Below are 27,150 nucleotides of genomic sequence, written 5' to 3' on the forward strand. Positions count from 1 at the left end.
CCGTGGCAGACCGGAATCATCTTTCCACCTGTAAGAGAGGAAGGCAACTTTCCTGGAGTTGCCAAGTCAGTAGCAGAGAACGAATTTGCAGCAAGTATGAGCCACATGGTTTAAGGGTGATCAAGGAATCTCGATGGCATCCTGAAGGAGATGGATTATTGGCTTCTCATTTTATTTTGAAGAATAACAACCCTAAGGAAAGTAGTCTCCCTTATAAAGACAAGAATGTCTGCATCTTTTTTTAAACAAACATGCATTATTTCAGAAATTTAGCCTTACTCCAGGAGGACCCATCAGGTCATGTGCATATTTATTCTGAACCAGCATTTATTTCATGACCACAGCTGCTTCTGCCAAAATCACAATGAGGAGTTGGGGAAAAAGATTACCCATGGATGAGATTCTGTGTGGTACAGGTAAAGGAGTACTACATATGAATCTACATAGCCATTATTGACACCTGGACACCTCTCACGTCTGAAAGGACAGGAATTGGGCTTGAGTTATCTAATATGAGAAGTCATATATTCTATTAAGATTTAAACAAAGACGAATGAAGTCACTGGGGAGATGCTTTTTTAGGTACGCTGTCACGGAAGTCTGGGTCTTTCTCTTTCTCTGGGTGTGTGTGTACACGCACATGGCACATGCATGCATATGTACATGCACTTGGAGACCGAAGCCAATGTCAAATGTCTCTTGATCACTTCTCCCCTTAACTTTTAAGATTCTGTTACTGAACCTGACAACCTTTGGCTAGCATATTGGCCAGAGAGCTCCAGGGATCCACTTGTCTCTCCCACTCATGCATGTGCCTAGCTTTAGTTATTTATTTTTATGTGGGTGCTGGGGAATCTAAAGTCAGGCCCCCGTGCTTGTGACAGGTTCTTTATAGACTGAGCCATCTTTCCAGCTCCAAGTCCAGCTATTTTATTTACTTTGTTGGAAACATGTTTCTTACTGTCGCACACTAGAATGAATATGCCAAGGACGGTGAAGTGGTGAAACACCCTTGCATGTTCGTCTGCTGACAATATGGCATCTTCCCCAGATGCTTTCCTGGAAGCATGAGGTCAGTTTCCAGCCTCCTGCCTGTAGGGTTCGGGATTAGGGTTCTGCCACTGAAACTACTCCCTGAAGATGTGTAAGGCATAGAGAAAAGCATTGTTCTCCTCCTGCAGGGCTAACAGAGATGTTTTGGCAGCTGGCAGGAAAGAGGCCTGCAGAGCTCCCACTGCAGACAGCTGCTTCAGAGATCTAGGTAGGCGGAACCCTGGGTTGCATTTCCTGATTTCCTGAATGATGACATCAACTTTCCTGACTTTTTGCTTCCTTCCAACTGTTTTCTAAGCTCTCTCAGCAAATTTTAAAACATCTAATTTTTTCTTGCTTGAAATAGCTACACTGCTTTCCGTGTTTTTCCCTGTGCCTTGATGAATGAACATAACCTTCTACTTGAAGATATTTGTGAACTATGGCAAAATTTGGAACAGGAAAGAGTAGGATGAATGGTCACTGAGAACTTCAGGGCTGGCGAGGGTAGTAAAGTGCTTGCGGAGCACACGCGAAGCACTTTGTTCTGCAGTAGCACACAAGGCAGGCATGGTGGCGCGCACCTGCAATTCCAGCACTTGTGACACTGAAACAGGAAGGTCAAACGTTAAGGTTATCTTTGGCTACATGGAAGGATAAGGCCAGCTTGGGAATATATAAACTCTTGTCTCAAAGGCAAAAGAAAAGATTTTTTTGGCCTCCCCTTTTATGGAATGCTAAAATCCCTAGGCTGAGGGTTCCTGAAAGCACTCTACAGGGCTCTCCATTCTCTACACCTCATGGCTCCTCACCCAGAAGGGACACTAACACTTCTTTCTTTTTAATTGTTTTTATATGTTTATTTTTTAAATTCTTTATTAATTACACTTTATTCACTTTGTATCCCCCCTGTGGTTCCCTCTCTCCTCCTGTCCCAATCCCTTCCTTCCTCTACCCTCTGCCTGCATGCCCCTCTCCAAGTCCACTGATAGGTGAGGTCTTCTTTTCCTTCCTTCTGATTCTAGTCAATTAGGTCTCATCAGGAGTGGCTGTATTGTCTTCTGTGGCCTGGTAATGCTGCTTTCCCCTCAGGGGGAGGTAATTAAAGAGCAGGTCAATCAGTTCATGTCAGAGACAGTCACTGTTCCTATTACAATGGAACCCACTTGGATACTGAACTGCCATGGGCTACATCTGTGCAGGGGTCTTAGGTTATCTCCATGCATAGTCCTTGGTTGGAGTATCAGTTTCAGGAAAGACCCCTGTGCTCAGATTTTTTGGTTCTGTTGCTCTCCTTGTCGAGTGCTTGTCCTCTTCAGATCTTACTGTTTCCTACTTCTTTCAAGACAACACATGCTGGAGAGGTTATGGAGAAAGGGGAACCCTCTTCCACTGCTGGTGGGAATGTAAATTTGTACAACCACTCTGGAAAGCAATCTGGCACTTCCTCAGACAACTAGGCATATATCTTCCTCAAGATCCAGCTATACCACTTCTAGGCATATACCCAAAAGAGGCTCAAGTACACAATAAGGATATTTGCTCAACCATGTTTGTAGTAGCCTTATTTGTAATATCCAGAAGCTGGAAACAGCTCAGATGCCCCTCAGTGGAGGAATGGATGCACAAATTGTGGTATAACTACACAATGGAATATTACTCAGCAATAAAAAACAAGGAAATCATGAAATTTGCAGGTAAATGGTGGGATCTGGAAAAGATCATCCTGAGAGAGGTATCCCAGAAGCAGATAGATGCACATGGTATATACTCACTCATATAGACATATAATATAATACAAACCTACTAAAATCTGTAGACCTAAAGAAACTAATCAAGAGGGAGGACTCTTGCTAAAATGCTCACTTGCTATCCAGAAAGGAAAAGAGGATGGACATCAGAAGAAGGAGAATAGAGGGAACAAGTCAGGAGCTTGACACAGAGGATCTCTGAAATGCTCTGCCCTGCAGACTATCAATGCAGATGCTGAGACTTATGGGCAACCATTGGGCAGAGTTCAGGGAATATTATGACACTAACACTTCTTAATCATAGTAAGATCCAGAAATAGAATTCTTCTGCAAACAAACAAACAAAGCAAGTATATCCAGTATTTCCAGGCCATGGACCTTGAAAATTAAGACTCTGCTCACAAGCAAGCAGGTTTCTACTGAGCTTTCTGTGTTGTTAGCCAAGGTGAGGGTGAAAGATGAACATTTAGATTAGGCACAGGTGTCACAGGCTGAGGGGGAGAGGCAGAACTATTTATGAGATCTGTTTTTTCTTTTCCTTCATTGTTTTAGTTACATCATCTCCCTTTTCGACACATTTTACTTACATGATCCCTACCTTTTCCGTATATAGTTAATACAAATTACAAGCCATTCTTATTATCAATAATTGTCATTCTTTTGCATTTCTTTGCAAAAGAGATCTAGCCTTCCCTTTGGCGAAGTATTTTACATAGACACTCCTGCTTTCCAGTTTTTTTAGGAGATTGTGCCCAAAGTTTCCCTGCTATAGCTCAACATATACCAAGCGGAAGATGTGGACACCATATCTTGACTATGAATACTGCCATCAGCATGGACACTCTAGCTTCCATATGCAATTTCCCTGCCTTTGGATATGTGCCCTGAAATGAGGTGCTAGATCAAACAGATAAAAGTTATAGTTTTAGATTTCTGAGGAAGCAACATATTGGCTGAATGGATTAAGACATATCTCTATCTTTGCCTCCCTTGGGCAATCAGGGTTTGTTCAGAAATAAGACTGCTCTCTGAGGCAAAATGGATGGACCTTGAGGATGTTATGTTAAGTGAAATAAGGCAGACACAGAAAGGCCACATGTTTACACCCATACATGGAAGCTGAAAAGGTCAATGGAAATGTCAGACAGTAGTTACTAGAGGGTGATGAGGGAGCTGAGGGAGGCCTGATAATGGCATCAAGTGCTCATGTCACAGGGCAGTGACTATAGTTCACAAAGGCCTAGTTTGCATTTTATTAAGATCTAGAAGAGGCCAGAGAGAAGGGCCAAATAGATTTCAGGAGGTGGAACATGCTACCCTGACTGGATGTATGTGCTTGAATATGTGTGCTAAAGGGTCACATGGTAGCCTATAAATGTTATATGCCAATCCCCAAAGATGCAGACCTCAACCAAGCATACTTCAAGGCCACCCCCATGGACCTGCTTGTAATGGCTCTGTAAAGGTTTCCACACAACACTGAATGCATCTTCTAGTGAAATTGCTTGTCCTTGATGACACAGGGGATGCTGCAATTTCTGGGGTCCATGGCTTACACACCAACCTTACACAGTAACTGAGTTAAACACCTGGCATTAAGAATGAATCACTTACAGAGGCAGACAAGCTTCGCTGTGCTCATTCATCAGAAAACTTACTTTAAACAGTGAATACTGGGTAAGCATCTGTTCCAGGACACTTGGGACCAGAAGGGTCTTTGATTTCAGATCTTTAGGGATTCTGCAACATCTGCTTTAGGTTTTACTGGCTGGAAAGCCTTCTGAAAAATCAGAAGTGCTCCAAAGTCAGGAACTGCTGGCCTATCAGTCTATTGTTTTGAAAATTTTAAAAATATTTTTAAAATTTATTTATTTATCTTATTAATTACAGTTTATTCACTTTGCATCCCTCCCTCACCCCCTTCCACCAATCCTACCTTCCCTCCTTCTTCTCCTTCCATACCCCTCTCCAAGTCCACTGATAGGGGAGGTCCTCCTCCCCTTCCATATGACCCTAGCCTATCAGGTCTCATCAGGATTGGCTGCATTTGTCTTCCTCTGTGTCCTGGTAAAGCTGCTCCCCACTCAGGGGGAGGTGATCAAAGAGCCAGCCACTGAGTTCATGTCAGAGACAGCCCCTATTCCCATTACTGGGGAACCCACTTGGACAGTGAGCTGCCATGGGCTACATCTGTGCAGGAGTTCTAGGTTATCTCCATGAATAGTCCTTGGTTGGTGTATCAGTCTCAGAAAAGACCCCTGGGCCCAAATTTTTTGGTTGTGTTACTCTCCTTGTGGAGCTCCTGTCCCCTCCAGGTCTTTCTATCTCCCCCTTCTTTCGTAAGATTCCCTGCACTCTGCCCAAAGTTTGGCTATGCGTCTCAGCATCTGCTTTGATACCCTGCAGGGTAGAATCTTTCAAAGGCCCTGTGTGGTAGGCTCCTGTCCTGTTCCCTGTTTTCTCCCTCTTCCAATGTCCATCCCCTTTGCATTTCTGAATGAGGATTGAGCATCTTACCCAGGGTCCTCCTTTTTGTTTAGTTCATTTTGAATTTTTAGGAGTGTTAGAGTAGTGACGCTGAACCTGCATTCAAATTTTCACAGCTTTCTCTGCTGGGTGACTAAGTGGAGCTTAATTTTCGGAGAAAGAATGAGTTGATATTTGTAAAGAACATATGAGCTGAGCTAAAAAAATATATATGGCTGCATCCAGCCCCTCTTCCTTCCTTGTAAGTTCTTATAAATGCCTTGTAAGTTCCACCTGGTGTCTTTCAGTGGCCTCAGGCACCTGTGACACTGCTGTTTGCTAACCATGCTGGCTCTGGTCACCATCACCAGCTCTTCTTCACATGGCAACCATACTGGTGTAATTGTGCTCAACAGAATTTAGAATTTTCAGAAGTTTCTTTCATTGCTATAATCTAGTACTGTGCTGTTTTACATAAGCTACAATTTTCAACTTTAGCAGATTTCCTTAACATTCTCCAAATACATTTGAGGTCACTTTTAAATAAGCTAGGTGCCATAGAATGTATCTCTCAGAAGTGTACTATTACCTCTTTACTTGGCATCACTATTTCTATTTCAAGACCCAACTCTGAGACCACCTTTTTCAGAAGGGCTTGCCTGATACGTACATTCCTCTAAAGATCCATCTTTCACATATCTCCATCATATGGGGTACGCCTTCCGTATTTGGTAAACACCATCTTTTCATGACTCACTAGCCCTAAGAGTAGCGACTGGGTCTTGTTTGTTCCCATGTCTACATCCCAGCACACAGCCTGCATTGCTATTAGAGTGAACTAACACACAAATACCTACAAAAAAGTATCTTTCTGATGGCTCCCTAAGACAGTGCTTTACCAATGTAGATTTAACTTCTATAGGTTAGTTCCAGGGGACACATGATTTATTAGTTCTTGTCTATGCATCAGCTGTGATGCCTACTGGAGAGATGGGCCTGGACACAGCTAGCGCAGCCAGAACAGCACAACAGAGGAGTGAGGTGAAAGGCAAAAAGAGAAAAGCCAGATTCCTCCAAAGTAATTTTAGCACTTCCCTCACTAGTACGACTCAAATAACTTACACAATAGAATTACAAAACAAAAAACCCCTAAGCATACAGACACCATCTTCAAGTTTTTTTTTTTTCATTTTCAGTGTTTATTTAAGAGGTACTTATTTAACTATAAATGTGTAGACAGCATTCCTCTAAAATAGACTACAACACTGTTTCCAAATGTATTCATCTCTGAAAAACAACAATTATATCAACTCAAAACCAGAAATCATAAGCATGGTGGATAGACCAAATGTCTACAGTAAGGGTACAGAGACAGCAGAAAGCACAGAGCAAGAGAAAGAGGAAAGGCAAGCTAGGCGAGCTCTCATTTCCAGCGCTATGACTGTCAGATCACAGGCACCTTTCATGCTTTCAGGATTATCATGTGAAATATGGAAATAAAAGAGCTAGCTTTCTAATTAGCCCAGTAGTTACAGGGACGAACTTGTGAATGAGTACTCTAAGGTGCAAATGTGCAGGGCTTGGGAGGTTTGGCTAGGATGCAGCAAGAAGCTATGGAGAAAAAGAAGAAAATTAGAAATGGGCTCAATCACTTTAAGGCTTCCTCGGTACCCCTTGGATTGTTGGTTTTGAGAAGAAAACAGGAATGCCCAGTGAAGCTAAATAAGTGATGCAAACTCATTTGCGGTGAGATGTGATAAGCAAGCCTGACCACAGGCCCATCAGCTCAGTAAACACTAAGGACAGAGCTGGTACAGACTGCCACCAGTGATAAAGGGCCAGCTAAACACTCGATTAGTTTTTCATTTTGTGAATTAATGTCCTTCATGGAGTGTGTACACTAACTGGTAATGAATTGTCTTCTTCCAGCTGCCTGGGCCACTCCTCACTGACTCTGCTAGGAGGCATAAATTTCACTTAGAAATTAGCACTTTTAGGAAGGCAATCATTCCTTCAAAAAAGGATTGTTTTCTTTTAGTCTCTGCAAGCATCTTGGTTTTTAAGAAATCTACTGTTTTCTTATAAGTTATGTCTAGTGTATTTTATAGAAAAGAAAAAAAAAACATAATTATCCTTTATAGGAATCCATCCATCCATCCATCCATCCTAGACCAGGGCGTAGTTAAGTTACGAATAAAATAATCAACTCCACCCCTCAAAAAACCCCAACAAGTCAGCTGGGTATGATGGTACACACCTGTATCCCCTGCAGGAGAGTCCTATAAATTGGAAGCCAGTTCAATCAATAAGAGGGTTCCAGGCCAGCCATACCCTGTCTTGGAAAAGCAAAACATCAAAACCAAGCCAACTGACAACTTCTGAAGGCCCAGCTGGTAGTCTCCCATAACACTACAGGAAAGGCAGTCTCTTCCTTGCTGAGTGTACATGTTGCCTGGCATGATCAGGGGTTTCTCCATCTTCTGAGACTCTCTGTCTTCCCTGCAGAAGCAGATGGTTAAGTCCAGGTCTTTACACCTAACAATGTTTCAGTGTCTGTGGTCTAGCGCTCCTCCTGCACCTTAAAAGAACTGTGCAGTTATGTTTGGATCTTCTCAACCTTTCACCAGCTTTTCTTGGACCCTTTATCAGGAAGATGTGCCTAATGATGCAGGAGTCATCTGCCAATTATTTCAAGATCTGCAGAAAAGCCAATATATATATATAATATATATGTAATATATTATATATATTAATATATATATGAAGCCGGCTCTGAGGAAGGTGGATAGGGAAAGTAGACATTTCTGCTGCGGATGGTTCACTAAACCATCAATGATCTTGAACCACGGAAGCCAGACTGAAGACATTTAAAAACCAGGAAGAAAAATGTGGTTGGTTCCTCAATTTTATAAGGCTCTCTAAAAAAAGGCAGAAAGTTTTAAGTCTGGCCTAAAGACCTAGACAGGTAAGCAGTGGGTCTCAGTTCTCTGACTGGTTCCTTTGCTAACTGTTCTAAGAAGGTTTGGGATTAATTTTCTTCCCCAAAGATTTATGTGCTGCCTATTTTCCTAAGCACTTAATAGTTTTTTCTCATATATCATCTCTTATTAGCCTTCCAGATTTTAATTAAAAAGATTTAAACAAGGGCATACATACATAATAAAAATATTCTCATAAAATATATAAGACAAATTTCCACTTCTATACTTAACATTCTCTTTTCCCATTTATTTATTTATTTATTTATTTATTTATTTATTTATTGCTTTATAGCATGATTCCAGCCCCCTCCCTCTTCTCCTAGTCTCATCCTCATGCTCCCTACCCCAACTCCCTCCTCTCCTTCTTCTCAGAGAAGTGGAGGACCTCAACCTGGCACCTCAAGACACAGTAGGACTAACAGCATCCCCTCCCACTGAGGCCTGACAAGGCAGCTCAGTAAAGAGAAAGGGATCCAAAGGCAGGTAACAGAATCAGAGACAGCCCCTACTCTCATTGTTAGGGGACCCACATGATGAGCATGCTGCACGTACAGCTACATATGTGTAAGGGGTCTAGGTCTAGCCCAGGCATGCTCTTTGGTTGGTGGTTCAGTCTCTATGAGCTCCCATGGGTCCAGGTTAGTTTACTCTGTATGTCCTCTTATGGTGTCCTTGACTCCTCTGATTCTCTCAATCCTTTCTTCCACTCTTCCACAAACTTCTCTGAGCTCAGCCTATAATTTAGCTATAGGTCTCTGCAGACTTCCATCAGCTGCTGGATGAAGCCTCTCAGAAGACAGTTATGCTAGGCTCCTGTTTGAAAGCATAGCAGAGTATCAGTAACAGTGACAGAGGTTGGCTCTCTCCCATGGGGTGGGTCTCAAGTAGGGCCAGTCATTGGTTTGCCATTCCCTCAATCTATGCTCCATCTTTATCTCTACATTTCTTGTAGTAGATCCATATTTATTACTCTGTATAAAACTCAAGTCCAGAGAAGGGAGAGGAAGGGAGGGGTTGGGAGGGGAGGAGGGAAGGAAATATTACAAGAACCTAAAGGCTTCCTGTCAAGATGAGCTGAGCAGCCCATGACTGTCCTTTGTTAGTTGGGCTCAGGAGCAAACCTCGCCTTAGAGTGGTTAAATTCATTTAGAGCAGACTGCAATCCCTATGTGGCACATAGCCAACAGTGCTGCTGTGACCCTCTGCTCCCCTTAGCCTCCAGCGCTGTCTGTGGAGACCCAACCTGCACATTTAGAAGGCCATGCTCTCATTTTCTGACACCGATGATCACACACAAACAGTTTGTATCAGGCAAGTCAGGCATCTACATCTGAGCAAACTGAGCGTCACCACACGCACTTAGGCCGCATCTATATAATGCTCTTGAGGCTTCTGGAAACATGAACCACACCATTTATGCTTCAGAGAAACAGATTATATCATTTGAAATCCTCAATAAAAATGCACTCTCATATTCTACAGATGGGTGTCATTTAATTTATATGTATTTAAAATGCAAAGGGCTACATTAATTCTGTACTATGGCTGAGATTTTAATTGCACTCAAGTTAGAAAATTCTGAGTTAATGTTCCCCTGGCATTTTCTATTCAGCCTCTTAGAACAGATGTATTGTGATATGAAGAGTGTTTCGATATGTTTTCACATGCTGTACAGACAGGGATGCCTTTGCAGCACAGGGCTGGCTGACATTGCAGCAACAGGGAGTTGATCCCACAGAGAGTGGGCACAGCAGCCCATGGCTGCCTTTCAAGACTCTTCCACTTGACAAGGTGGCCTTGGCCAACCCCTCACTGCAGCTTTGGCTCCTCATATTCCCCCGAGGACAGGTTTTACAGGGAGGTTCTTGAAGGGGCTACTACTTTAGTGAGGAGTTGGGGAAAAGCAACCACACTCAAAGTGTTCAGAACTTGAAACTATTCAGGAATTAAGAAAAAAGTATGGCCAGGCACAGTGGCACACACCTATAATCCTAGCACCATGGGCAGGCAGAGTCCGGTGAGTCTCTGAGTTTGAGGCCAGTCTGGTCTATAAAGCAAGTCCAGGACAGCTAAAGCTACAACAAGAAACCCTGTCTTGAAAAACAAACAAACAAACAAAAAGAGTAAAAAGTAAAAATATAAGTGCTATTAGCATATTTCAGAACACATACTGACTGTATAAGAAAGGCTAATCAACCTGCAACAAAATCATCAGCTTCACTTAAGAACTGTTGTGATATATAAAACATATGTGTATATCACAATAGAACAGCAGAATTTTTAACCCTTAGGAACTGAACTTCTCTAAAAACTGGAGATAGTCCAAGGGCAAAAGAAATATCATCACCAAGCATGATTCTGACAAGCAAGGCCAGCAGTGCAGGCAAAGTGACAGCACAGAAGATGTGAGGACTGGGACCATGGGGTAAGCACAGAGCAGGGAAGAATGATTGTCTGCTTAAATGTATGACATTACAGTGTCAAAAAAAGAAAGAAGTGAGAACTCCCATGGAGGGAGAGGTGAAGACACTGCCCCTCCCTTTATTCTTGGCTTTGTAATTCAGCTTGCTCTGTGCCCAGAACTGAGCACAGTGTGTGGGGTTGGGGACTACAATGTCCCCACATTGTAGTTCATGGGAACACTAGAAACAGAGTCCTTGTCCACTTCAGGGTTTACAGTTTTGTTTGTTTTGTTGTTTTTGCTTTATTTTTAGTAGTTAGCTTAGGAAATGCTGAGTATTCTAGCAAGAAGAAAAGATAAGCAGTTCACAATGAAGGGATGGTACCAAAAATGTTAAACAGACGAGACAAATTTTGAGTTGAAGGTTTCATGGATGGGTTGGTGTCCCCCTCCCTTCACTAGAAGTCCCACCTGACTATATTAGGTGGTTACTTTAGGCTCCTTAACCCCCTCCCCCCACTGCTAGGTGTCTCAGCTAGGGTCACCCCCATAGACTCCCTGGAGCCTCCCTTGTCCCATAGTTGTTTCCTACTGATTTCTCTTCTCTTTTCTGGTCCTCCCTTCTCACCCTCATTCTCCCCACATCTGATCCCCATCCCCATTACCCTCAGTATCCCCTTTCCCACTCAGATCCCTCCCTCCATCTACTTCAGATGTCTTCTGAGTGAGATTCCCTTGGGCTCTCCTTGTCATCTTTGAGTCTATAGATTGTAGCATGGTTATCCTGTACTTTATGGCTAATATCCACTTATAAGTGAGTACATACTATGTGTGTCTTTCTAGGTCTGTGTTACCTCACTTAGGATGTTTACCTCAGCAAACAGAGATGCACTATCAAGGAGAGGGTACATATATATATATATATATATATATATATATATATGGCTTTGCATTTAGAGTGGCCATTTATTGGTTCCTTGCTGTGATATTCCCACATATTTTCAAAAGCACAAGGCCTAAGTTAAGTAGGGGGCTTTAGGGTTTTACTCCTGGCTGTAGCACTACCTAGTGGGGTGTCTTTAGGAGGCATGGTGAAGTGAGAAGAACATAGGGCGCTGGACTCACCTGCTGTTTAGATCCTGCCTGCACCACTCTTGGCCTTCATTTTCTCCATGGAGGAATGAGGGCACCCTACCCATACTGTGCAGGCTGTTGTAAGGCTCCTACAAGATGACACAGCCTGTCTCACACTTGTTGCTGTTCAGGAAATGCTGGTCATAATGGTAGTCAAACCTCTAGGCTGGGAACAAGCTGCCCTAGGTTCCACAACTGGCTCTGGCATCTACAATCTCATGTCTTGGGAATGCTGCTTTATCTTTGAATTTTGTTTTTGCTTTCTGGAAAAATGGAGGCAAGAGTATTTACTCCTACGCTTCCTCCTCCTGCTGTGACAAGGTTTATGTTCTTAGTGTATTACCTTTATACTGCACTGTTGATCTGAAATACCACATGGCAATTCCTGTCCTAAGCAGGTGCCAGAGGCCCCCCCTACAGCAAATGCCCATCATTGCCTTGTCACATTACGCATCCTATGGCCTCTTGCTTCATCTTCAAAGCCAGCAGTGTGGAACCTCTCTCATGGGGCATCCCAAGAGTAAGGACACTGGACTCAGTTACATGATCTAGGGATAATCTTCTTATTTTAACGTGAGCTCATGAGCAACTTTAATTCCTCTTTGCCTACCAGATTCCTAGGTTTTGAGGATTTGGGCACAGGCATCTTTGATGACTGAATTGTTCATTACTGATTTGTGTACTGAGGGGTCATCCAATCTTGGGCTTTTCCCAGGTAGAACAACTCACCTTTCAATACATCCACACACATGGGACCCTGCCAGTACCTTCCTGCGGTGTGCTGTGCTCTTCCTGGGCCGGCAGGTGTGCTGTTAGTCTGGCCTCGCTTGTCTTCATTCTGTGGAACACTCTCTGAGAGGGTTCTAGAACCTCTCTTTCCTATAGCTCAACGTTGAGTTTACAGGTTATATCTCTGTATGTCTGAAAATATCTGTATGTTCTCACCTACTGAATTGCTATGACGAGATGCAGAATTCTATGTTGAAAATAGTTTTTCTTAAATTCCTAAAGGTATTTTTCTATCCCCTGGCTTCCTGTGTCATCTTTATTATGCTTTTCTGTTTCTTGGTCTTTTAAAGAAATATTTTTCTTTTCACAATGTGGTATTTTCTCTTTATTTTGAGGATTGTGCAATGTTGAAATAACTATATTGGTGAAATTGTAGGTTTGTTTGTATTTTGGCCATTTTAATGTGAAGTGCTGTAATTTCCATTTTAGAAATTTCCACACATTTTTGAATGGCTTTTGCGCCTTCTTCCTCTCTATGGTCCTGTCACTCACTTGTCAAAGATTTTGTGCTGTTCATCAGTGTCCTTTGTCTTTTCTTTTTTTGTACTATTTTCTTAGTTTTTTTTTTCCAGTTTTATTTTTTTCTAATATTTTAAAGATTTTCATTTCACTTTCATAAATGTTATTCTAAGGTGTCTTATATTCTGGGTGTCTTCTTATCATACTGCCCACTGATCTTGTTCCATAGATAAGATGTTTTTACTTATATCTAATTATAATTTTTCCAAGCTCCTCTCCTCACTTTCTGGATATTCCACATTTCCTCTTGGATTCAGTCTCCTTGCTTCATATTACAAGGTCTTTACAAGTATCTACTGTCCCTGGTTGTCTGCCCATAGCTAAGAGGGGCTAAGCAAAGTTCTATGTCTATGGAGGTAGAGATACTGGATTATCGTCATCTTTGTTGATGACCTATCAGGTCTCTTTATTTTTAAAATTACCTTTCTAGGAGTACTGAGATTTTCCAGTAGGTAAGGGGCACTTTCCACTAAACCATGATGTCCTAGGTTACGCCCCAGAACCCACATGGTAGCAGGACCTCCACATATGTGGCAGGATACATGTATACATATGCACATGCAGACATACAGATAAATAAATGTAAAAATAGTTTAAAAATTAGCACACAAAATAATAGGTTCAGATGGCATATATATATATTCCACAATTCATATTATACATTACAGGGCCTCTTCCACATATTCATTCCTTACCCATCTGTCCACTCCCGCTGGTCCCCATCCTCCTCCTGCTGACTCTTCTCCATGTCACATGTCACATCCTGTTCCCTCTTTCCTCCTCCCTCAAGGTCACTTTTCATGTTCTTGTTGCAGGTCTCATTCATGGAGAAATACTAACATTAATGTCTTTGGCTGCTCTGTCTTCTTTGGCGGATGTTTACATTTTCTTAGTCTCTTGCCTGAGGTTATACGCACAGATGCTAGGCCATAAGTGAACAAAAGCAGGTCTAGACAGTCATCAGTATAAACTGATGCCTAATTTTTGTTATGATCTTTGCCTTTTAGTCAATGGGATTTCTGCTTCATCAGTTTTAGAGACTAATCTTGAGAGAGAGAGAGAGAGAGAGAGAGAGAGAGAGAGAGAGAGAGAAAACATGTGAGCATGTTGTAGAAAAGAGGAGTTACTTAGATTGGCTTACACAATTTGCACTGCCTAATGCATCTATGGCCATGTGAATGCTGAAGAGGCAGAGAACATGGTTGTTGCTCAGATCATGATGCTGGATACTTCAACAGTCCTAATCTGGTGCTGGAGGCATGGGGGCTCCTGGAGAGCCACTAGCATTTACATCCTCATTGGAAGGCTGAAGTAGCTGGGTTCTGGTGCCAGCAAATGATGACATCATCACCAGCAACAGGGTAGATGTGCTCACCATTTCTTTTAGAGGGCAGACATGCAAAAGCTAACTTATGCTTTGAGACAAAGTCAGTGAACACAGAGCTCACTGACTGGCCAACCACTGGCTACCCGTCAGGCTAAGCGACCCCTGTCTCTGCCTGCATAGCACTGCAATTACAGGCTTGCAATGCCATGCCTGGCTTTTTACCTGGGTACTAAGAATTGAACTCAGGTCCTCATGCTTGCATAGCAAGCACTTTATCAACCAAACCATCCTGTGTGCCACCCTATGGTTTGGATACAAATAATGGTACATGTAGGTGAAATGGGGGCGGGGTGTGTGGGGAATCTGAGGTATGCATCTCCTAAAGCCAAGCTCAAACAAGTCTTCTTCTTTTAGCCTCCTCTTCATTTCTTCTTTCAATGTAATGAGCTTTGCCAATACCTTGGAGTTTTCTTTTTTTTTTTTTTAAAGAACTTCTGTAATATTACAGATATAATGTTCACTGAGTGCACATTCACGCCAAAGTTGGTGCTAAAGAAAAAAGTGTGAAAGTGAAGACAAATCAAAGTGGAAGGTAAGTGGGAAACACCTTCAATACATAAAAGCCCTAAAGGAAAATCAGAAATATAATCAAATATATTGCATCAAATAATGAAGTTAAATAACTAAAGTATGGTTAATTAAATCATACTATTTAATTCTAGGAGAAAGTCTTGACAGAGATAAGTAGGTAACTAGAAAAGAGCCTTCCTATGCTGTAATTGTTAGTCTTAATATATGAGGAGAACAAAGTAATGATAGATTTTTGAGAGAATCAGAAAAAGATTCATTTGGAGCCAATTCTGCAAATGGAAGCAAAAGAGCACACAGAAGGCTCTCCCTGGCAGCATTTGTTAACTGAGTTCAGTTCTGATGAAACGTTTGCTGACTACCTCCATTTTCCCATCGTTATGTCATAAGCTGTTTGTTGCAAACACTGGCACTCATACTGCCCTTGTTAACAACATTAATGCTAGTAGATCCCATGGAACACACTCAGGTTGGCCCTGCCTGCTGACTGACCATTGGTTTGCAATCTTAGCGAATGTGAAGTGCTGGGGAGAAAAATAAATAAGAGGAACAATCTTGCAACAGTGACACGCTTGGCAGGAGGCACACATTTACGTTTATCCAGAAAGCAGGAAACTGAGCGGATTGCAATGTGGTTAATTGGTCCTTAATTAATGCTAACTAAAACTCTACCTTTTACTATTCTTGTTTCCCAGCTTGCCCAATACATGGAGTGGATGCCCTTCTCAGCCTTTTAGCAGTTATGCTGAGGCCAGCACATCCTCCTGATAAGACTTCTGCTGTTCCATGATGTATGTGAAGCCTTAGTAGGGGTTTAGCATACACAGGAAATCACGGGATCATATGTCATCCAAGTAGAGGACACAGAAAACACCTCATTAACATTTAGAAATCTTGACATCCTAATCTAAAATCCAGAATATCTTGAACTCTTGGGACCCATATAAGAAAAATGCTAATTTAGTTTAAGTTACGTTTTTATATCAGGAATTAATTAAAGACTAAAAACTACAATTATTCAAAATTAAGAACTTGAAAGTTATGGTAGATGATTTAAGTTAATGCATATTTATTTGAAAATGTCTAGAATATATATATAGTGCTACTGTCCTGTTAGTATTCAGCCCATCCACCTCAATCTGTTCAGGGTCACTCAGACTTTTAACAGTACATAAAATTATTCTGCCACTTAAAATAAAATTATTTAAAAGACAGCTAACTGGAAAAAACCTTATAAGCAATCCTTTCAATAAGACATGCTATGAGTTAACATCTAATGAGAAAAGCATAGAAAAAAACCTTGGCTTTAGGGAAATAATATCATGTTGAAAACACTTCATCTAGATGAGGTATATGAAAATTATTTTGAGAGTACCATAAAGAAATACTAAAAAGAAGCATAATTTTAATTGTCCATTTTACTCTCCACAAACTTCACATTGAGAAAAAAACACAAGTGTATTATACAATCAGTTCAAAAATGCATTTTTTTTAAATAAGGAAATGAACAGAAATCACATTCTCTATGTGGGTTTAACTAACTAAGTATAAATAAGAAACAGATTTTCTCATATCTTACTGGGGTACATACAGAGTCACAATTCTTTACAGTTTCCTACTAGGAAATAGTCTTTCCCTGTCTGACTCTTCAGTGGCCTGATAGCTGACACTGACTGACAGGAAAACTTCCAGAACCTGGGTTTAGTATCCAAGTTTCTACTTTTGCCTTCATGGAATTTTCCTGAGTGTTTCTTACTTTGCAGGGATCTGCTTTTCCTGGGTGAGGTACACCAGCTGAGGTGCCAACTGCACCTATTGTCTAAGGACCTTTGGAGATGAAGAGTGCCCAGGAGCTCACTGAACTCTGGTAAATATTTGCTTCACAAACAACCAAAATCTTGGGTTTCCATACACTCCAATAATATAATATAATATATATATATATATATATATATTTTTTTTTTTTTGGCTTGTTTTTGACCATGCCTCACTGCAGTGACTAAAGTGGACAGATGTGCCTCCATGCCTGAAGGATGCTTACTACCTCTGCTTTTCTGTGGAACCATCCTTTCCTACCTGATGGCTTTCTGTACTCTTTCACTCACTGGGATTTTTGTTCTACTTATGTCATATTTTCTGAGACGATTCACAGAGCTCATGTAATAAAATCCCCAGGCAAAGAGACCATCAGAAGCAATGGCAGTGCTGAGTGTGATGGAGCATGCCTTTGACACCTTTAACCCCAGCACTCAGGAGGAAGAGACAAGAAGATCTCTGAGTTCAAGGTCAGCCTGGTTTATATGGTGAGCTCCAGGACAGCTAGAGCTATGTAGAGAGATCCTCTCTGAGGAAAACAAACAAACTAACAAACAAACTAACTAACTAACAAAAAAGTATGGTAGTGCTGTTTCCCAAGTCCTTAGCAGCTCTGAGGGTCTTTCACTATATATCGTAACAGAACTGATTTTGGAAGTCAAATCACTAATATATATGCATTTAGTCATTTAAAATTTATGCATATTTATTTGTTATGAATATACTCTCTTAATATAACTTAAAAAGAAATCAGTCTCAGACAAATTACAGATGGGACAGATGCAATTCTTAAATATATTTCCAATCATGAGAGCTTTACATTACACTAGTCAATAGCTCAAGGCATGAAAAAAGTTAGGGCAAGCAAGGTTTACATTAAGGATTTTAGAGAAAAATCCACATTTCAGATAATGCTTTGGACTCATTTAAGTTCTTGGCCAACTTTTAAATATCTGATTAGGCTGTTATTACAGGTCAGATACATAACAAACTTACAAATAGCCCCACTAAGTGCAAAATCCTCCAGGCTTGGTATTTTCTCATTGTTCTTACTTGGATCTTTAATCCATGATTTCCTGTGTAATTCATTTTTGTGAAAGTTTACTTAGTAAAAACTAGAGATCCAATATCTACAAATAGTCCTGCACCTGAAAGTCAGGGAACATTGTCAAAAAAGGGTGCAGAAAGATTCTAAGAGCTAGACAATCAGGGAGTCTGAAATGAGAGTATGCTTCCTAGTAAGTTCAGAAGCTACATACTTAAAGTCTAGCAAAACATGATCACCTGAATGCTAAGATTAACAAGAATGATACTTAATGAATATACCAAACTTGACAGATAAAGTACACAAGGCCACAAGCCTGCATAAAGAACTAAAGGCAACTAAGGAGAGCTGGGAGCAGTGAGGTAGTCCTCCACAGGGAACAAGTCACATTATATAGACTTGACAGGTTATATGTAAATAGATGTATGTATAAAAATGAATATATGTATTCAATAACAATTAGTGGAGAAGGAGGGCATGGACTTGAAGGAGTACAAGAAGGGGGATAGAGGAAGGTTTGGAGGGAAGAGGGCAAGGGAAAAATGATGTAATTGTATTATACTCTCAAAGCCAACCAACCAACCAACCAACCAACCAACCAACCAAATACACAACTAAATATCCAATAGAAAATCAAGAAATCTAGTTCACTAGATATTTTTCCACAATGCTGAAGAAGAAAACACCATCAACAACAACCACAGGCAAAGGATGTCATGGTTAGCCTACCATTGTGGAATTTTTATTTTTATTTTTCCTCTCAAGATACTTCATTAATAGAACTTGAGATATGGCCTGAATGAAGACCCTATGCCATTTCTAATATTAAAACCAGTAATATAATTTTCATTTTAGTTTTTAAAAGCATATATAAATAAATAATCTTCTTCTTATGGCCCAATGTGTTGGTTCACATATTTTTAGGGTGTACAGAAATTCCTGATAATAAAAAAGGAAGCTTATAGTTTAATTATAAATATTGAATTTCTTAGAATTGAAAAAATAAGACATTATTCAGGAATTATTATTTTAATTTTTCTTATAAGAGGAGACAAGGAATAATTATTCATTTGAAGGTAGACACAACCCCTGATGTTAGTTGAATGTGTGCCTATGTGAACTCCACTACTTATAAATGACGTAATTTACCCTGTAGCCAGGAAAACTGTGTGGAACAGATTGCTCTGGGAACATATAAATACTATTATTTTTCATATATAATAAAAACTAAGCTTTCTTCAGAAGATATCACACAATGAGGGATCTGGGAAGTAAGTAGTAAATAAAAAATATATGAAGTACATCTGGTCTCAAAATACTAAATTCTATAGTTCTATTTCTGTGTATATACCCAAAAGAATTCAAAGCAGAAATTGGATGTTTACATACTCATGTTCAAAGCAGCAGTGACAAGAGCCAAAAGGTGTAAGCAACCTTACTGTCCATTGGTGGATAAATGGAAAAACAAAAGATGGCATATCCATACAATAGAATAGTATTTAGCCTCCAAAAGAAAGACATTCTGACACATACTAGATATGGATGGATCTTTAAGTCTCATGGAAAAGGAATGAATCAGTCACCGAAGAAAATCCTATATACTTCCACTTGTAGGGAGTTCCAAAGCCAGTCACATTTCTAGAATGCTGGTTACTAGGGACTGGGAAAAGAAGGAATAAGGAAGGAATAATTTAATAGATACCTAGGCTTTCAGTTTTCAAAAGAGAGAAAAGTTCTGCAGCTAGATGATAATGATGTTTGTACAGATTGTACAATTTGTGAATGTACTTAGTGACCACGAACTGCCCATGAAAATGGCTGAAACAGTAATAAAAGAAGAGTAAGTTCCATTCCTAGGCAATGTTCCTAGAAGAGCAGAATCTGAACTCTTGAAACCTCAAGTGTTTTATGACCCCATAGGCAGCAAAGAATGGGGTCAGCAGGCAGCTGAATCACCTGTCACTCTTGTGAGCCAGATCCAGGTGAAGTATGGGCATACTTTAAGGACAGTGATTATATAAGCCTACTCTGATGTAGACAGAACCCTTTGATGTTAAAGGCTCAGAGATCTAGAACAACCAGAGGCTCTGGAAATAGATGGCCTATTATTTTCTTGTTACAATAATACAGCAGTTCCTTCAGTTCCATATGGTCTTATAGACTGAAGTTACAAGAAGTAGGGTTTACTATCAAGGTTATGAATAAATACAACCTTCCCCATGCCTGAGTTCCCAAGCTACATGGATTTGTAAAGTTGTTAAAGTTAAGGGCTCAAAATCTAATTTCAAATGCAATACATCAGAGATCCCTTGACAGTGAAGTCAAGTCAGCAAGCAGAATGGCTTAGCCATCAACAGGGGAGGATAAGAGACACAAAAACAGGACACAGACTGGCGCACTTCTCATCAAGACACTGTAGGCAAACATTGGTAGTGCTGTGGGAACATCAGAACTAAAATGGTCTCTGGAGGAAAAAAACTTCAATAGGAAGAAGGAGAAGCCAGACATTACTGTTCACTGAGTTCACTGTTTGCTAGACACTGGAACAGGTGTTGTGCATACATTAGTTGACTAGATCCTCTAAGCAATCCTACCAGGGCTTTAAAATATAAATGACACTTTTAGCAATGTTAAAGACTTTGCCCAGTTCATCTGTTGGGCTATGCTGGTATCAAAATGCAAGTCAGGCAAAGAAGTACAAAATTAGGTGCTGAGTCGGCTCCCACTATTCCATGGGTAGGGCTGGGTCAATGCTCTGGGTCACAGCACGGTGCTTAAGATTTTGTGCAAGTGAGAGCAGTTGGGAAGAGGTGGTTCTGGCCATGGTGACACTTGTGGCAGCCATCTGTCTGTGGGTGACCCATGCTCTGCTTTCCAGAGAGGCTGACAGCGACATATGCAGAACTCTCCTGGGGGCCATTTCTCCAGCACATTTCCAAGATTTTCATGAAAATGTAAAAGGCTGTTGGCCTGAGCGAATGCGTTAATTGGGCTTGTGGTGCCTTTAACCAAATGCTGATGAACTTCCTGCTGGAAGCTGGGTTGAAGGAAACTCTATGCTCCTCCTGCCTCTGAATATAGTTTGAGCAAATATTTTTATTATAAAGCCTATTCCCAAAGTTCTTATTATCAGTGTATGAGGGGAGAGTGAAAAGTCATTTTTATCTTGTTCATAAAACACATAAAACTTGAAATTAAAATGTGGATTTTCTCAGTTTTTCTTAAATATGATTTCACTGTATGGATATACCTGCCATCAAACTTAATTTTATTTTACTCTAATAAATGTGAGAGACAATTTTGCAATGAATAGACCCTGAGCAGGCCCAAGAGATAGCTCCCAGTTGAGGAAGAGATGCCATTTTATTCTGACGCACTGTTCTAAGGGGTTCTCAGTACCCACTGTACTAAGGGGTTCTCAGTAGAAAAAGAAGGGATTTGGCTTCAATAGAAAGAGCCCACGACAAAATTCTGAATAAAAGACAAACACATAAAAGTATGTGTTTTAGGTCTGGCTGAGGGTCAGGTAACATATATGGCTGCTTTGAAAATAACCCTTCTAAATGGGGAACAGAGCTAAACAGAGAATTCTCTGCAGAGGAATATCGAATGGCAGAGAAACACTTAAAGAAATGCTCAACCTCATTAGCCATCAGGGAAATGCAAATCAAAACGACCCTAAGATTTCACCTTACACCCATCAGAGCGGCTAAGATCAAAAACTCAAGAGACAACACATGCTGGAGAGGTTGTGGAGAAAGGGGAACCCTCCTCCACTGCTGGTGGGAATGTAAACTTGTACAACCACTCTGGAAAGCAATCTGACACTTTCTCAGACAACTAGGAATAGCGCTTCCTCAAGATCCAGCTATACCACTCCTAGGCATAAACTCAAAAGAGGCTCAAGTACACAATAAGGACATTTGCTCAACCATGTTTGTAGCAGCCTTATTTGTAATAGCCAGAAGCTGGAAAAAGCCCAGATGCCCCTCAGTGGAGGAATGGATGCACAAATTGTGGTATATCTACACAATGGAATATTACTCAGCAATAAAAAAAAAAAAAAAAAAAAAAAACAAAAAAAAAAAAAAACCAAGGAAATCATGAAATTTGCAGGTAAATGGTGGGATCTGGAAAAGATCATCCTGAGTGAGCTATCCCAGAAGCAGAAAGATGCACACAGTATATACTCACTCATATAGACATATAATATAAGATAAACCTACTAAAATCTGTACATCTAAAGAAACTAATCAAGAGGGAGGACTCTTGCTAAAATGCTCACTTGCTATCCAGAAAGGCAAATAGGATGACATCAGAAGGAGAAAGGAGGGAACAAGTCAGGAGCCTGACACAGAGGACCTTTGAAAAGCTCTGCCCTGCAGACTATCAATGTAGATACTGAGTCTTATGGGCAACCTTTGGGCAGAGTGCAGGGAATATTATGAAAGAAGTGGGAAATAGTAAGATCTGGAGAGGACAGGAACTCCACAAGGAGAGCAACAGAACCAAAAAATCTGAGCAGAGGACTTTTCCTGAGACTGCTATTCCAACCAAGGACTATGCATGGAGATAAGCTAAAACCCCTGCACAGATGTAGCCCATGGCAGTTCAGTATCCAAGTGGGTTCCATTGTAATAGGAACAGTGACTGTCTCTGACATGAACTGATTGGCCTGCTCTTTAATTACCTCCCCTGAGGGGGAAGCAGCATTACCAGGCCACAGAAGAAGACAATGCAGCTACTCCTGATGAGACCTAATTGACTAGGATCAGAAGGAAGGAAAAGAAGACCTCCCCTATCAGTGGACTTGGGGAGGGGCATGCATGCAGAGGGTGGAGGAAGGGAGGGATTGGGACGGGAGGAGGGAGGGAACCACGGGGGGGGCGGAATACAAAGTGAATAAAGTGTAATTAATAAAGAAAAAAATAATAAACCTAACATCTACAGTAATGTGGAAAAAAAAAAGAAAATAACCCTTCTAGAACCATAGATGGCATATTTTCTCAGAATGAAGACAGTTACTGTTCTTTGTAATGAGCTATATACATGGAGAAGATGGAGATGTTGTTTGAACTGGCATCTCCTGGTTGTCAGGCTAATGATTTCATCATCTTCCTTTCAGGAATGTCCTCATCTGGAGACAGTCTGTGTTTACAGAGAGATCCACTTACATTGCTTACCACCACACTGAGGCTCTGTAATACAGAAATTCTGATAATCCTTCCCTTGCCTTGTCTTCTCTGCACACCAGACTGTGCAACACCCTCATCTTTACCCACCATACACTGTGTGTTTTAGCAGCAAGGGAGGGATGTGGGGATCCAAAGAGGTGCACGTTGGAAAATAAAGAGGATAAAAAAGAAAAGGGGAAAACCCCAACTCTAATTAAAATGTAACAGTCTTTCACTGTCTGTCCCAACGCTGGTTAATGCAGACACTTCCAATAACTTTAATCTCTAAGTGGTGATTGTTGGAAAAAAGAAATCAAGTTTGCGTATTTTTTTTTTTAGACAAGAGGAAAGAAAATGACTTGTCATATCTGGCTGGTTTAGAAATATAAAATCCAATTCTGAAGAAGCAGAGATAAGGAAAGTGCAGTGGAAGAGCCATCAGCTTAGCAAACACTAAATAATGAACAATGCAGAGACTGTCCAGTGTGATAAAATGCTCTATTAGAGCGACTGTTTTTAAATGAGTGATAATTGTGGCACATCCACAGTGAAAGGTTATTGAATTTTTATCTGCAGGAGAAGCTTTTGACAGACTTGCTAGAAAAGTCACCTACAAATAGCACCCTCTTTAGATGAATTTGTCCAAAGGGGCTTTCTGGCATATAGCATCTTTCTGACATTTGCAAGGTTTTGCTTTTCTCAAGGATCAGATCAGATAGTCTGGATTTCTATGAAGTACTTGGGTTTTTCATCAGCCTTAGAGAAAAGTCCCCATTATTCTTTTCTTTTTTTCATGAAAATTGAATTAAGTTGTTAGGTAAAATCTCAGTCAAATCCACTCAGAATTCAACAACCAGAGTTTAAAGACATTAGTGCCCAGAATTAATCACAATTAACAAGCAACACAGTGCCGTAGGATTCACACCTGACATCTTCCTTTTCCTCATATGAACATGGAGGTCTTTTACATTTTTCTGCATAATTTATAATATGTACCATACTGTTGGATTTAAGATAATAAAAGGAACTTTCCTTGAATACATGACAAAGTCTTTTAAAACAGATCCTCTGGGGGCAGGTCCAGGCACAGTGCTCCAGCTTAAAAGCTAGCACAGAGATATCAAGATTGCTTCCTCCTACTCTTTAGTGCTTGTGACACCATCAAGCCACAGATCCAGTGCAGCCTTTACCTTGTTGCTGTATTTATGGAGGCATTTTAAGATCGGTCCTGTGTGTTTATAAGGGAAACAGAGGCAGGCTAGCCTGGGTTCTGAGGTCCCCTTATCACAGAACATCCTGTTACACTTTGAAAACAGCTTTAGTATAGATGTTGTCACCATTTTTTTCCTTTTGACCTTGGGCAAATGGCCACATTGCTGTGCTCCATGATCATACTTTGTTAAACTAAAAGAATAAAGGCTGGTCTGTCAAATACAGCTTGAGGTAAGGATGTGCAGTTAAGAATTAATATCTACTGTCAGGCCACGGGGGAGGAGGATCCAGCCAGTCCTGATGAGACTTGATAAGCTACGGTCAGATAGCAAGGGAGGAGGACCTCCCTTTTAGTGGACTGGAGGAAGGGAATAGGGGAGAAAAAGGGGGGAGGGTGGGACTAGGTGGAAATGAGGGAAGGGGCTACAATCGGGATATAAAATAAATAAATTGTAAAAAGTAAACATTAATAAAGCAAAAAAAAAAAAGAATTACTATCTATAAAGGTTCTTGAACCTATGAACTGTAATCTAACTGTGGAGTGCCGTCAATGTTATTATGCTGTCCTTTAGGGCTGCTACATACATACACATTCATATACACACCCCTCTGGCAGTCTAGAAAAGGTCTCTGTGTGAACTACTGATGAACACATAAGCTTCCAGAAACATATCCTGTTTGAATTCAGAATATTTTTCTAAATTCAATCTACCCAGTGACGGAGATTTCTTGCATGAAACCAGCCAATTTACACCCCCCTCTACTTCTGGAGTTCCCTGTCAAGATTCTTCTCTCTTCATCTAGTACATTTTCTAGCACAGCCAAACTTGGTGTCAAAGGTGAAAACATTAAAAGGCATACCTGTCTCCAGTGGAGCTCACTAAGTCACGAATACTCACTGGTTCTTGGGCTTCTCTCAAGTTTTAAAGCACCTAAGTCACTGACAGTAACCAAGATTTAACAGTACAATGAGTGCCTCCAGGTCCCGTCTTTGATTGTTTCTCACCGTAACATGGACTACTGGAAGTCAAATTGGTCCCTTTAGGCTTTCTGTTTAAGCTGTGCTACCACAGTAGTCATCCCTCCTCAGCATTCTGCAGGGTGCCAGCTCAGCCCCAGAGAATCACACCCTCTCCCTAGGCTGGCCCTGCAATTTAAGCATACCATTTTAGAACTCTTTTATTTCTCAAATTCTGCCTCCTATCTTTGCCAGAGATTTTCATTAATATTTATTCTTCCTGCTTCCATTTTATAGTTTTGTTTGCAGACACAATCATTCAGCTGGAAGCTCCCAGCCACCACACTTAAGCATCCATGATATTATCATATTTTAATAAAATATTTCCCTTATGGATACAAATGTTGGCACTTTCAAAGAAATAGCCACATAATTCTTTATGAGCAGATACTTAGAACTTGGTAATTTCACTGGAACGCCCACAGCACTGTGCTCCTCTAGCTCTGCAATTGATAACTGCCTCCTTATAGTGCAGAAGACTTGGCGCAAGACAAAGAACATTATAAAACAGTTTCAGACTGTGACAGCCTTCGGTGTTCAGGACAAAGAAGAGCAGGACACATTCTAGGCATTAGCTAAAAAGAAGCTATGTGGAGAGAGGCAAAGGTAAACACAATTTGGAGCCACTCATAATAGGAATGTCTCAAAAAGGGAGAGCCCTTATGCACCAGCATTTAGAATTGCTCAAAACAAAAAGGAACAAAACAAAAAGGGAGCTCCCAGGGTACCCCTGAGGCTTGAGATTAGTCCACAGTCATAGCACATATCAGTGAGATGAAGACAGCAAGCCAGGAGGTTGGTATTCCTTATGACACCCCGGGAAAGCGTCTTTTCCATTCCTAATATTGATAGTCAGTGTCTTCAGAGTCCAACAGCAGCATTCATACTATTCTTTTCTTGTTATAAGTTTCAATGAGTTTATAAAAACAGACACAGGACAATTAATGAGCAAAAAAAAAATGAGCAAAAATTTTCAGTTGGTCATTTTCTCTCAACAAAACATGATTAGTTGTGAAGTTGGGTATGACATGGCAGTGCATTTGATGCTTTTTCAATGAAAGAAAGGCTTATACAGAAGTATAAGCAATGCTGATTAGAGATGCCCCAAACAGGTTCAGTGATGGTCAGTAGGTGGGAAACTCATGAAGGAATTATGTCATCAGTGGCAATTTAAGTTTCTTAGTAAACAGCATGGCCATGAAATTAAACAACGACTTTGAAAAGTCTCACCAATAAAAGAAGAACGATAGGAATGAAGACAAAAATGAATTCATTTGTGGAAATGATAGCTACTAACACCAGAAAATGATGAAGGGACTAGAAAACCTAAGTACAGAAAGATGATTAAAGAGACAGCACACAGGGGCAGGCTCAGGCAGACTGAGGCAGGATGTCCGATAACCATGTACAAATATTTGAAACTTGTAAATACTGAAGCAGGAAAGGAATCGCCACACAGAGAGCTCTAATTAAAAAGAATCAGATGCAATTAGGACAAGGGAATGCTGCCTTAATGGCTAAACAAAAGCAAAGCTGAAATGGGACAATATCCCATGGGACTCCTTCATTCTCACTTGTGCCACAGCAGAACAGCTAGGAGATTTGCATCTCATTTTTGTTCACCACCAGGGCACAAAAAGAACAACATGGTGAGATCTTGCATGAAAGAACCCAAATTCCGCTTCAGAAAGTGTTGAAGCATATAGTAGGCAACAAATGAACAGGTCCTTGTATGCCACACATGCAGGCATACAGGTGTGGTTGGCCACCTACACCATTTCTATCTACATTTCCTTTTTCATGTATTCATTCATTCATCCATTCATTTCTTTTTACAATTAATTCATTCTATATCCCAATTGAAGCCTTAACCCTCAACTCCTCCCAGCCCCAATCTC

General features: G+C 40.7%; 1 protein-coding gene and 1 long non-coding RNA gene across 2 annotated transcripts in view; one reads left to right on the forward strand and one right to left on the reverse strand.

The window, feature by feature from the left end:
- The window catches only part of LOC132653097 (uncharacterized), a 103,239-nt gene extending 79,967 nt beyond the window's left edge, over positions 1-23,272 (forward strand). The window contains exons 3-7 of the long non-coding RNA XR_009590765.1: positions 14,909-14,992; positions 15,684-15,779; positions 16,752-16,855; positions 17,164-17,273; positions 22,974-23,272. This is a non-coding gene — a long non-coding RNA (uncharacterized LOC132653097). The remainder of the gene's footprint in view (positions 1-14,908; positions 14,993-15,683; positions 15,780-16,751; positions 16,856-17,163; positions 17,274-22,973) is intronic.
- The window catches only part of Exoc4 (exocyst complex component 4), an 817,398-nt gene that overhangs the window by 86,432 nt on the left and 703,816 nt on the right, over positions 1-27,150 (reverse strand). The gene's annotated exons all lie outside the window — the stretch shown is intronic.

This window comes from Meriones unguiculatus, chromosome 3 (genome assembly GCF_030254825.1).
Source record: "Meriones unguiculatus strain TT.TT164.6M chromosome 3, Bangor_MerUng_6.1, whole genome shotgun sequence".
NCBI classification, from domain to species: Eukaryota; Metazoa; Chordata; class Mammalia; order Rodentia; family Muridae; genus Meriones; species Meriones unguiculatus.